This window comes from Rutidosis leptorrhynchoides, chromosome 1, assembly GCF_046630445.1.
Source record: "Rutidosis leptorrhynchoides isolate AG116_Rl617_1_P2 chromosome 1, CSIRO_AGI_Rlap_v1, whole genome shotgun sequence".
Taxonomy (NCBI): domain Eukaryota; kingdom Viridiplantae; phylum Streptophyta; class Magnoliopsida; order Asterales; family Asteraceae; genus Rutidosis; species Rutidosis leptorrhynchoides.
Genome location: NC_092333.1, coordinates 213607297 through 213621026, shown reverse-complemented (window position 1 = coordinate 213621026; position 13730 = coordinate 213607297). Strand labels below are relative to the sequence as shown.

General features: G+C 35.8%; 1 non-coding gene across 1 annotated transcript; it reads right to left on the bottom strand.

Moving 5' to 3' along the window:
* Positions 1-1079: 1079 nt before the first annotated feature.
* LOC139887205 (small nucleolar RNA R71) lies at positions 1080-1186 on the bottom strand. The gene has a single exon (XR_011773044.1). It is a non-coding gene; the product is annotated as a small nucleolar RNA R71 (small nucleolar RNA).
* Between the last annotated feature and the right edge of the window lie 12544 nt (positions 1187-13730).

Sequence of the window (13730 nt, the reverse complement as noted above, 5' to 3'; positions counted from 1 at the left end):
ATTTTAAGATAGTGATCGTTATAAGGTTGGATTAACCGCGTGTTTACAAACCACTCTTCGTCTTTTTCATTTTTCGACACTTTTCGACGCGCACTCTTTTTCTCTCTTATTTCTCGCCATTCTAGTTTTTAGGACTTAGATTTTTTTCTACTTCTTCTCTAAATTTCTTAAAATTACGAAAATTTATTTTAAGTGGTTAAATTGATAGACATCAAAATTTTCTGGTTCGTAGTAATAGTTGGATTTGTACGTGGACCGGGTTATTGGAGCCAAACAGTACTCAATTATATTGAGACCAAACGAATCCTGCCCCTCTGCTGCATCTTTTGGCTATTCGAAACGTGGGCAAAATCAGAAAAGTCTATTGATTGGATAACTTATATAATTTTTCTTTCCTTTTTAAAAACTAATAGGATATTCAGTGAATGCACCGAGCAAGACGTTCACCGCCGGTCATACGTTCACCACCTGTAACTCGATCAAGACATCGTTTAACAAATATCGCCGCCGTTGATTTTTCTTTAGAATCGTCATCTAGTCGACCAAGTACTCCAATTCAAATTTCCGATAATCCATCTTTTGAACCCGATTTCACAACTAAGAACCCGGAAGATATTCAAGGACAATTCCAAGATCCTGAACCCCAAACCGTTAAATCAGAATCCTCTAGTGATTCGGATACAACAAATCCAATCATGGAAAATCTAGAACCTCTAAGTATGGAAGAACGAATGAGAGCTAAGCGCACTGGCCAAGGTCACGCCATTATTAAACCAGAAGTTAATGCTCCAGATTATGAAATTAAAGGACAAATCCTACACATGGTAACTAATCAGTGCCAATATAGTGGTACGCCAAAAGAAGATCCCAACGAACATCTTCGTACCTTTAATAGGATCTGTACACTATTCAAAATCCGAGAAGTAGAAGACGAACAAATCTATCTCATGTTGTTTCCCTGAACTTTAAAGGGAGAAGCCAAAGATTGGTTAGAATCGTTACCTGAAGGGGCGATTGATACATGGGATGTTTTAGTTGAAAATTTTCTTAAACAATTCTTTCCGGCATCTAAAGCCGTGAGACTTCAAGGAGAAATTGTTACGTTCACACAAAAGCCAAATGAAACATTATATGAGGCGTGGACAAGATTCGGAAGGATGTTTAGAGGATGTCCTCAACACGGTTTAGACACTTATCAAATAGTACAAATATTCTACCAAGGTGTCAACGTTGCTACACGGAAAGACATCGACATAACAGCTGGTGGTTCAATTATGAAGAAAACCGCAACTGAAGCTTACAAAATTATTGATAACACAGCATCCCACTCACATGAGTGGCACCAAGAAAAAGATATCTTTCGATCATCTAAAGCGGCTAGAGCTGATTCTAGCCATGACTTTGATTCCGTTTCCGCAAAAATAGATGCTTTCGAAAGACGAATGGAAAAGATGAATAAAGATATTCACGCAATACGAATCAGTTATGAGCTATGCGGTGGACCACACTTATTGAAAGATTGTCACATTGAACCAACATTGGAACAACGAGAGAATGTTTCCTATATGAACCAAGGGCCTGGAAATAATTATCAAAATAATTATCAACCGCCAAAGCTAAACTTCAATCGAAATCAAAACATTCTTTACAATCCAAAAGGACCCGAAAATAACTGGTACAACCAACAAGGTCCGAATAACCAACCGACTCAAAACAACACTTTCAATCAACAAAGACCTAGCTTATATAAACCACCACAACAACCCGAAGAGAAAAAGCCAAATCTAGAAGAAATGATGGCAAAGCTAGTTGAATCTCAAACACAATTTATTACATCTCAAACCCAAACGAATGAGAGGTTTGATCAGTCATTAAGAACTCAACAAGCTTCCATTTTGAATCTAGAAAAACACGTAGGTACTCTTGCTAGCATGATGAGTGAAAGGGAACAAGGAAAGCTACCGAGTAATACTGAACTAAACCCTCGGAATGAGAATGTTAATATGGTGTCAACGAATTCTGAAAAACCAGCACCAGAAGATGGGAAGGTTTTAGATGTGAGTAACAATGAAGAAGTTACACCACCACCACCACCCGAGTATGTAAAGCCAGTGGTGACACCATACAAATCACCCATCCCGTTTCCAAGAAAAGGAGTTGAGTATGAGCAAGTAATAAGTAATAAAGATTGTGATACTTCTGGAAAGAAGAAGAAGAAAAAGAATAAGAAAGTACAAGAAACAAAAGCCGTAGAAGTAAACCCGGTGAATACAGTTCCACCAAAACCTCCACCTAGGGTAGGTGATCCGGGTGAATTTATTGTTCCTTGTCTACTTAGTGATTGTGTCATGTATAATGCACTAGCAGATTTAGGTGCAAGTGTGAGTGTTATGTCTCTTTCATTATATAAGAGATTAGGAGTAGGTGAGTTAAGTCCAACGGATATGAGTGTTCGACTCTTTGATCAAACCATTAAGCACCCAGTTGGAATTGCTGACAACCTACCCATTCAAGTAGGTAATTTAACCTTTCTAGTCGAATTCATTGTCATTGACATAGAAGAGGACCCAAACATTCCTCTAATTTTAGGTCGACCATTCTTAGCGTCCACCGGGGCGTTCTTTGATGTAAGAAACGGTAGAATGACACTTAGTAGTGGTGACAAATCGATCACCTTTATGATTCGAAAGTCTAAATCTCCACCAACCAAAACCGTTGAACCAGCAAAAACGATTGGTAAGAACCATGTTGTTTTACCAACTCCAACGGTAGTGCTTAACAATAATAAAACGCCTAAGTGTGGGGAAAATGAAGTAACACCTAATGATGACATGATAACAAAGAACCCCGTTGTTGATACGAAATTAAATTACCCCGTTATTAATAGTTCAATGAAGAAACTTATTAAACGGATTCGCGATGCTATAACCAAGGGGAACTTTAAGTTATGTAACCGGTTAGTATCCAATCTATCGCCTAAAGAAAAGGTGAAGCTAGTTGAAATTGTGGATATTACACAGGAATCCGACCAATGGCTTAAAGAGAAAGTCACAGATATGCAAGTTGATTATGGACCAAGAGAAATTGACGATGAAGTTAATCACAATTTTGACACCACAGCTACCTAAGTGTGGGGAGATTCAAGTGTTCTAAAAAGAAAATGCTATCTAGAGTTAGTTGTTCTGTTCTCGTGTAGTTCTGAGAATGGAATCCGAGTGGTCTTTTCCACTAGCAGACACTAAAGAACTAGTTTTCTCCCTCCATTCTGAATTTTTGTTTTGTAGGTTTTATATAAAATTAATATGTTTTTTTTAATTTAAGTTTTGTGTGAATTTTAAAAACAAAATTTACTTTAATTCATTAAGTTGAAAAAAATGATTTCTAAAATTCGTCGTGAGTTGAAGACTAGGTCATTAAGCCGAAATTACTTTACCCGAGGGCGGGGCGACAAATTTTGTTATCATTATTTTTAATTTTATTGATTTAAAGTATGCCAAAAATATTATACTTTATAAATTTTTGAAAAGTGGGGTTATAAACCAAACTTCAAATATATATATATATATATATATATATATATATATATATATATATATGTTTGTATTTTATCTTATGTACAAAACAGGGTAAAACAACGCACTTTCAAAGACTGTCATTAAAGTTCAGCAAAAGGTACTAATTTTGACGACAAGACGCAAAACAACAAATATGATATAACAAATGAAGGAATGAACGATGAGGCGCCATCTATCATTCGACGAGCTTTGTAATTACAAACTCGGTATTTTTAATCACTTTTCTACGCTAATCACCCTCATGAATTTAAATTATAGTCTGATTTCATGCAAATGAGGGCATTGCATGATTTTAAGTGTGGGGAAGGGTTATAAATTCTCTCAGGTTTATACTTGGTTTATTTGCCAAATTTTGTGAAAATTTAAAAAATTTTCAATTAAATGAAGTCAAAATCATGTTTATACATATTTATGAATGGTGAAAACTAGGTGATAATACCGCAATTATCGTTACATCGGAAAGGACATAAATTGAGAAACAACCTAAAATGCTTGAATTCATTTAAAATGGAATAAAGGAGAATAAAAAGGCAAAGAAAGAAACTAAGTGTAGGGAGAATGTACCAAGTTATTCAATTAAAAACTATCTATCACATATCTTTGTACAAGATTATTGCAGGTACTTTTGTTTTGGATGATACTAATCAGTTTTACCCGGTTTACTGTAATATATTTGAAAGAAAGATGGATCTACACGATGAATCAATTCCATCATTAAAAGGAAGTAAAGTCTTCCGAAAAAGACACGCGCTTCTTGATTTAGGTCAAGAAGTTGTCGTCCAGACCAGCTGTAGGTTGACGAAAAATCTAGAAAAGTCATCTCTAAAATCAGCAGGAAATCCACGGACCTCAGCATCAAACAAGGTCGCCAAGTGGTCAGATTTATCCTAACCATGAGAAGGATTTATCTCGTACAATGGGGAGGCACCGTGCAAATTAGCTTGATAAGACTAATGAATCAGATCCCCAGAAAGGATAATCTCCTTAAAGATTAAAAATCAGCTTTTAAGACTGATATTACTCAATCCTTGAGATTGACCTTAAAGATTGAGAATTCAAACTCATGGAATTCAATGATATCTAAACTCGAGCTTGAACGAGAAAATATTTTGATCAAATATACAAACCGATTTGTTTTCTGAAAACCCATTTTCAATGCGTTCATTACCATTGAACGTAAAATCCTAGGAATTCACCTGGAATTCATTAGGTCACCTGAACCAAATCGGGTGTCAACCGTAAGAATGGTGGTTGCATAGCATGGTCGGAGACAGGACCTTATGCCAGACCGAAAAATCATAGGATGATCTTTACTATCGCTCCTACCAAGGATAGTTCTAGCATCCGACACGTTAAAAGACCATAATCAAATGCATGTCACGGGACATTGCCTTAACAGTTTCTTGTTCATCGCTTTCCTTTACAACCGGACGGTAGTTTACCGAAAGGTAATATACGGAACAAGTAAACTGGATGTGTGCTTTCCGATACCGGGATAGCAGTGGATTACACGAACCTAAATGTTTTTAGCCAAAATATTGATCCACAAATATATTTTGCAACACCGATGGTGGGTCAAATCAGAAAACTTGTCTAGGGTAAAATCTAGCTTGAATTTTTAAAAGATCAAATGTTTTCATAAAGATCCAATTTCCTAAAGGATCTACATTTTTATAGTCATGTGGGACTGTAAACCGCCTTTCAAATGTGCACTTTGCTTTGGAAACCGAAAGTAAATCGGCTATTTGATTACAAGTGTCGTTGACCTAAACCCAAGGCAACTGTGGATGACACACCCACCTTTAACCATGGTTCTATTGTTAATATCATTGTTTATACCGCTCTATCAAAATCACTGATGTACAAAGTGTGAAGAATAAAGAAGTGATTCGTGTGATGTATTATATTATTTCAAGACTGTATTGCTTGAGGACAAGCAACGCTCAAGTGTGGGGATATTGATAAGGCTAAAAAGGAACATATATTTCATAGCAAAATCCCTCAAGAAAGACAAGATTTTAGTTGCAATTGTTCCATTTTCGAGTAATATTCGTTTATTTTAAATAAGTGCGAAGACAAAAGGCGAAAACGAAGATTTGAAGACGCAAAGGTCCAAAAAGCTCAAAAGTACAAGATACAATCAAAAAGGTTCAAATTATTGATGAAGAACGTCTAAAAATGACAAGAGTACAAGTTACAAAACGCAAAGTACACGATATAAAATTGTACGAAAGGGCGTTCGAAAATCCGGAACCGAGGCATGAACCAACTTTCAGCGCTCGACGCAACGGTGTAAAAATTACGAGTCAACTATGCACAAGAATAAAATATAATATTTAAATAATTCATAATAAGAATAATATTAAATAATAAAAAGTTGTTAATTGAGCATAGTTCAGGGGTCGTAAATGAAAATTTCAATTCTAATTTCGCTATAAAAGCGATGATTTACGATCAATTTGGGGAGACTTTTTTTTCGATCATTTTTTCTATTTTTTTCTTACTTTTCTATATCAAATATCAATATCTATATTTATAATTCTCTATCATAATGTTAATGTAATCAGATATAACAATAATCTTAATTTTAATTTTAAATTATGATAATAATAAGATTTATGATAGAGATCGTTTGAGTGTGTAAGTCGAAATTCTGTCCGTGTAACGCTACGCTATTTTTAATCATTGTAAGTTATGTTCAACCTTTTTACATTAATGTCTCGTAGCTAAGTCGTTATTATGCTTATTTAAAATGAAGTACTCATGATGTTGGGCTAATTACTAAAATTGGGTTATTGAACTTTGGACCATAATTAAGGTTTGGGCAAAAGACCGACACTTGTGGAAATTGGATTATTGACTATTAATAGATGGGGGGCATTGTCTAATTGAGTGACAACTCATTGGAGTCTGTCGAACCTATCTTCAAATTAATTAACCTAATAATTAATAATGATTATGGTTGTCCTATTTAGTGACGTTCATATGGAATCTGTTATAATCATTTAATTAATCAATTGGGTTGGGTAATTAATTATTCATTCTGATCAAGTAGATGAATTAATATTCATAAACTAATTAAAACAGGGGTGGATTACATACATTGATAACTGGTGTAATTGTTGACAGAAGTGATAACTGCGTCACAGTTTAAATCCTTAATCAGTTGGAATATTTGACTTCGGGTATAAGGGTAATTTGACGAGGATACTCGCACTTTATATTTATGACCGATGGACTATTATGGACAAAAACCAGATAGACGTATCAAATAAACCAGGACAAAGGACAATTAACCCATGGTAATAAATTAAAATCAACACGTCAAACATCATGATTACGGAAGTTTAAATAAGCATATTCTTTTATTATATTTCTCATCGTATCTTTATTTACTGTCATTTTATTACTCGCAATTTTATTTACTGTCATTTTATTTATTGTCATTATTTTACGCACTTTAATTATCGTCATTTATCTTTGCGCTTAAAATATAGAATCGACAAACCGGTCATTAAACTGTAAAACCCCCCTTTTATAATAATATTACTACTTATATAATTATATATATTTTGTATAAATATAGTTGTTAAAAATATAGTAAGTATCACCAGCTCCCTGTGGAACGAACCGGACTTACTAAAAACTACACTACTCTACGATTAGGTACACTGCCTATAGTGTTGTAGCAAGATTTAGGTATATCCCACTCTATAAATAATTAAAACTTGTGTCATATTTTGTAGTATTTTGTATTAAAAATAATACTATTTCGTACCCTCACGCTACATCATCAAAGACTCACCTCTTTCACTTAGATTTCCATACATTTACTGATATCATTCAAATATTATTGTAATATATTTAGAGTGATTCAAGCAAGAGTGATTGTAAACTTAGTTGTGAGTTTACTTGTAAACTATCTTCTTAAAGGGATCTAGAAGAAAGGTGAGGTTTCACTTAGTGGAAGCATTAGGATCTTGTGGTAAGAGCATTGGGTGATTGTGAAGTCTTTAAAGGGATGTAAGGGTTCATAAGTTGTGGCTTATCGAGGAACTAGTGTTATATCTGGACACTCCACCGATTTTGGAGCATCATAGTGAAACTAACTCTTAATTCATTAGAATTGAGGAGTGGATTATGAAAGATTAGTTAACACCTTCCCGAACCACTATAAATCTCTGTATTTGTTCTCTTATCCCTTATCTTTATATATTATACTTGTGAACAAACTAATCAAATCACACTATAGTAATCTCAAAATCTAAATCGGAAAAAGCTTTAAAAATCACACTAAGTAACTATTCACCCCCTCCTCTAGTTACTTACAATTGTTATCAGAGCAGTTGCTCTAAACATTTTGCTAAAATTGTTATTTTTGAGATAAAAATTAATTTTTACAAACTTTTGAGTTAAAGATCATGGAACAAAAATTTAAGAACTTGAGCTATAGTGAAGGATCCTCTATGCAAAGATCTCTACTACTTGAAAGTGAAGGGGTTTTGCTATTGGAAACAAAGATTTGAAACATATGTCTGTGCTAAAGATATAGATTTTTGGAACATCATTACTAAAGGTGATTATGTTCCATTCACACTTAGTGAGGATAGGAAAACCAAAATAATTATACCCGAAGATAGTTGGTCCAAAGAAATTAAAACGGATGTAGGAAAAAACTATCAAGCTAAATTAGTAATATGCTTTGCCTAGAAAGAATATGAAAAGGTCTTTATGATTAAGAATGCAAAGGAAATATGGGATAGTTTGTTAGTTACTCATCAAGGAAATGTGCAAGTCATTGAAAATAAAATTGAACTACTAGTAGCTCACTATGAATAATTTGTTATATCGAATGATGAGAAAATTGATATCACATATCCTAGATTTAACAATATGTGTTCAAGTTTGAAAGCTTTAGGTACTCTCTACACGAACAAGCAATATGTTCGGAAATTCTTAAGAGCGTTACCCTCAAAATGGAGACCTAAAGTGACGACAATAGATGAGTTAAAAGACTTGGAAAAATTGTCTCTTGATGAACTCATTGCAAATCTCAAAGTCCATGAGGTCATTTTAGACAAGGATGAAGAAGTGGACAAAGCCAAAAAAGAAAAGAATAAGTCAATTGCTTTGAAGGCCAAAGAAAGTGAAGAAGTGAATACGAAGAGGATGAAGATGATATCCTAAATGACTATGAACAACTTGCATCTATTGTTCGATCATTCAAGAAATTCTACCGAAGACCGGAAAATCTTGTCCGAACCCCAATGGACTGAAAGAAAGCACCTTTTAATTCCAAGAAGAAGTTCGTAAGGAAATGTTTTGGATATGATGATCCAAATCATTTAATAAGTGAGTGTCCCAAAAGAAAGAATGAGAAGGCATTTCTTGGAGGTGCATGAGACGATGAAGAGAATGAGACACAAGAAGAAGGAAATAAAACATGTCTCATGGCCGTTGAAGCACCAAAAGATGATGAAGCTTGCCTAGTCGGACAAATCGATAATGAGGTTTTTCCAAGCTCTTTTGAATTCAACTTTAAAAATTTCATTAAACTTTGTGATCTAAGTAGTAGAGTTAGCACTAGTAATACTAACTTAAAAGAAGAAAATAACTCACTTAAGTTAGAAGTGTCAAGGCTAAAAGAAAGAATAACTAACTTACACGAATGTCTTACTTGTGATGATCTAAAACATGAAAATAAAACGCTTAACAAAACCGTCAAGCTACTTGAAAATAAAACCAAGTTTTTAATATATAATAAAAGTGGAAAAGTGCTAGAAGACATTTTAAGTGTTCAACGGACAAGCAATAACAAACATGGGTTAGGGTTTAAAGAAAGCTCCCTCAAAATTAAATCATCAAAACAACAACCTATAGTGTTTGTTAAGTCTCAAGAAAATCCAAACGTCATAGAAGACGTGCGATCGAAGCACGACAAGACTGTGAAGTCGACCGCATGACCATTTTCAAAAAATTGGCCACCTAAAAGGGAAGAAATTAGAAGGAATTCCTTAGAAAATAAAACTAACCATTCTAGAAACCCTAGGCAGAAAATCATCGAAACAAGGGCCCAATCAAAAGGAAACTACAACACTAAAGTTGTAAAAAGGTGGGTTAGGATAGGAGTTTTTTATGCTAATCATCTCGGACCCAATAAACATTGGGTATCAAAGATATTAATCAACCAAATATAGGTTTGCCTAAATGGCATTGTGCAATAAGAAGAATGGATAATCGATAGTGGATGTACAACGCACATGACGGAGAACAAAGACTTCTTCACAAGGTACAAAGAATATAATGGTGGTGACGTAATCTTTAGTGGCGATGTACGAGATAAAATCGTCGGTAAAGGTAACATCACTAACTCTAAAATTACTCTTGAAGATGTCTTGCATATTAAGAATCTAAGCTTTAATTTTACGAGGTAAAATCGTCGGTAAAGGTAACATCACTAACTCTAAAATTACTCTTGAAGATGTCTTGCATATTAAGAATCTAAGCTTTAATTTGCTAAGTGTTGGTAAAATATGTGATAAAGGTTACAACATGACATTCACTAAATCATCTTCACATATCACCAAAGATGGTAAAAATGTTATAAATGGAATTAGGAAAAAGGGCCTTTACACGTGTAAACTAAATGACTTTAAACATTTAGATATCTATCTTACTTTCATTCATGACACTACCACTTTGTGGCATAGGAGACTTGGGCATGCTAATATGAAACTAATTCACAACATATCTTCTAAAGAAATGGTTAGAGATTTACCCAAGCTAAAATATGAAAGTCATTTTTGTGATGCATGTAAAATAGGAAAATAAGTCAATGCTAGTCATAAACCTAAGAACTTCATTTCAACCAAAAGATATCGAGAACTCCTACATATAGATTTGTTTGGTCCATCATCCGTTCAAAGTTATGGTGCGAATTTCTACACCTTGGTAATGGTTGATGATTTTTTTAAATATACATGGACACTTTTTCTAAAACACAAAAATGAGGCATTTGATAGATTCGTAATTTTTTCTACAAAAATACGAAAGTTGCTTAGGTGTACAATTGTCACCATATGAACGGATCATGGAAGAGAATTTGATAATGATGCCCAACTTGGAGTCTTTTGTGACTTACATGGAATTTCTCATAATTTGTCGGCTCCTCGCACTCCTCAATCAAATGCGGTTGTTGAAAGGAAAAACTGAACTCTTCAAGAAATGAGTAGAACAATGTTAAATGAACAATCAATCCCTCCAAAATTTTGGTGTGAACAACCTCTATTTATATTCAAAATAGAGTTCTAATTAGGATTTCAATGGATAAAACACCATATGAAATCTATGGTAGGAAACCCACCGTAAGTCACCTTAGGGTATTTGGATGTAAGTGTTTCATCTTAAATAATGGTGTATCCTATCGTATACACGCAGAAAGGCACATTATTCGCATGAAAATAGCATCAGGAACACTGAGAACATTGGTTTTGTGAAACTTTTCGTCAAACGTTCTCCGCTGTGCAGGCTGCTTCTACCATACATAAGCCCTGAAGGCCGCCTAGCGCTTAAGCCCTGACCGGAGAACGTCACATCCAGCACATATTTCAGATCACGAATAACAGAACGTATCATCATCTGACACGTGTCCCCGAACAATCCGGTGGATCTATCACTATAAATAGACCCCCTAGGTCGTCATTTTCCATTCAGACATTCTGACAACTTGTGAGCAGAGACTTCACCTTTCTCTCTCACATAGTACTTTCTCTCACTAGAAGTCATCTGGCTAGTAGCTCAGCGCTCAGCGGACAAAAGATTGATTAAGCCACCCCACAAGTTTCTATACTTGTGAACCGGGTCTGCAGGGATTATTTCCCGAGGGTAAACATCAATCGGCAACACTCCCCCATTTTTAGCTAGATACTTCTAGTATTGTGTTGACACACTAAGTCTTATATCATAAGGAAATAGGTGTTAACAATGGCGCCATCCACTAATGTTAAGAACACGCAAAATGGAAAAGGAACAAAACAACTGAGGCCCCGTCCACGGGTGTGCTCGAAAAATCCAACAATCCATTAAGTGACAACGTGGAAATCTATCCGTTAATGCCTGAAGGGGATGTACTTATTCAGCCAACGGAGGATACAATTGAAGAAACAGTTGCTGAAACTGCAGAAAGGCTTAAACGTTTGGCAACTAATTCAGAGAAAAGGCCAGTAATTGAAGAAACAACAACCAAAAGTGCAGAAAGGCTTCAAAATCTTGTTACTAATCCAGAGAGGCGACCATTAATGTAGCCACGACGATGTGGACCATTTGCATCTTTTCGACGGTCGACGGATGGCACAAACAAGCAAATTATGAAGAAGCAGTCTATATCATAGTTCAAGTTATCCAGAATACTTGACAAATTGAGCAATCTTATTGATGATTCTGAAGATGATAATGACTTGAACTATCTTAGCGTTGATTCTGATGAAGAGAATGATGGGAAAGAGGAGTTCATGTCCGAGAAAAAAGCAGCATTACTTTTAAATGGAATACTTAAGCAGACAGCTCCGGCAAAATATAAGGAACGCTTAGCGCAGCCCGCCGTCCGTGGTGTGGTGGTGGATAATTTTTTTGCTTTAATCACTGGAGAGCAAGCTACAAAGCCACCAGCTATGGCAGAGTCCACTCAATGTTTTATTGATCGAATTGCTAACTATCCGTTACCTAGAAATTTTGGCATACCGGCAATTGGAGTTTATGACGGTACAATGGATCCTGAAGATTTTCTTACTATGTTTGAGGGTGCAATGAGGTTACAGCATTGGGATGACGAGGTAGCTTGTAATATGTTTCCAATGGTGTTGCAGAAAATGGCAAGAGAATGGTTTGCAAGCTTATCGTCAAGGAGTATTACAATTTATTTGGATCTTCGTGCAAAGTCTATTATGCAATATCAAAATCTTCGTAGCTGCACTTTGAGTCATCTTGATGCACATGAGATAACGATGCATCATAATGAGTCCTTAAGTAATTTCATGAAGCGATACACGCTTGAAGCACAAAAAATACCTGATTGTCCAGAGTCGCAGCTAGTGTCCGATTTCATTTTCTGTTTGGATCAGCGAAGGTTTAGTGCACTTGTTCATACATTAAGGTATGACTTGCCAAAAACTCTGCATCAGGCGTTGGAAGTTGCACAAAAACATGTTCGAGCTGGTGAGCGAGGACTAAACAAGTTTGATGGTAGCAGCAGTAGCAAACCGCACAACGGCAGGCGGTACTTTGACAGAAATCAGAGGAGGAATGACAATTCCAATGGTGGATGGAGAGGCAACAATCATCCCAATGATTTTCATCACAACAGAAGGCCAATAGAAAGGCATATGTTGATAATGGCGCTGACTAAAACTCCAAAAGAGATTCTTTTCACTGAGCCAATCCGGACTACTTTCAATCCTCCAGCACCTATGGAGGAAAGAGAGGGTCCAAAAAGTGAGCTATGGTGTGACTTTCATGAGGCATGGGGTCATGATACAGATAATTGCAAATCTCTGATGAGAGAAATCATCGCAAAGATCAAAGCAGGAGAGTTAAACCACTTGTTGTTAGGCAAACAATACAGGAGAAATGATCCTCGCAGGAAATTTGCATGGCAGAAGAATGATGGTGGAAGAGGTCGTCGAGGTGAGAACAGAAGAAGGGAAGAGCATGGTGGAAGAGATAACAGAAACCAGTAAGGAGACCAGATCACGGAGCGTGAGCCAACTCCAGATGTTGTAATCAAAATGGTGAGGTTGAATGGTAGTCACTATGAGGAGGTGAGCAGTCGGATAACAATGTTGATAGCTGGAGATATGCTCCAATCATTTTTCAACCAATTCAAAATTGGGCCTTGTCTGTTCAGCCAGTGGTCATTTCAGCAGAAATTGCAAACAAGTTCACCAGCCATATCTATACGGATACCGGTAGTGAAGCTGATATCATTTATTGGCATTGTTTGAAGACTTTTCCAAGACATGTGCAGGATAGAGCTAGGCGGACGAGTTTGAAGGTTTCAGGATTGACGGGAGCATCGGTGAACGCCATAGGGTGAATTCATTTGGAGGTTGTTATGGGAACATTCCCATTACTAAGAACTGAAACAATCGATTTCACTAT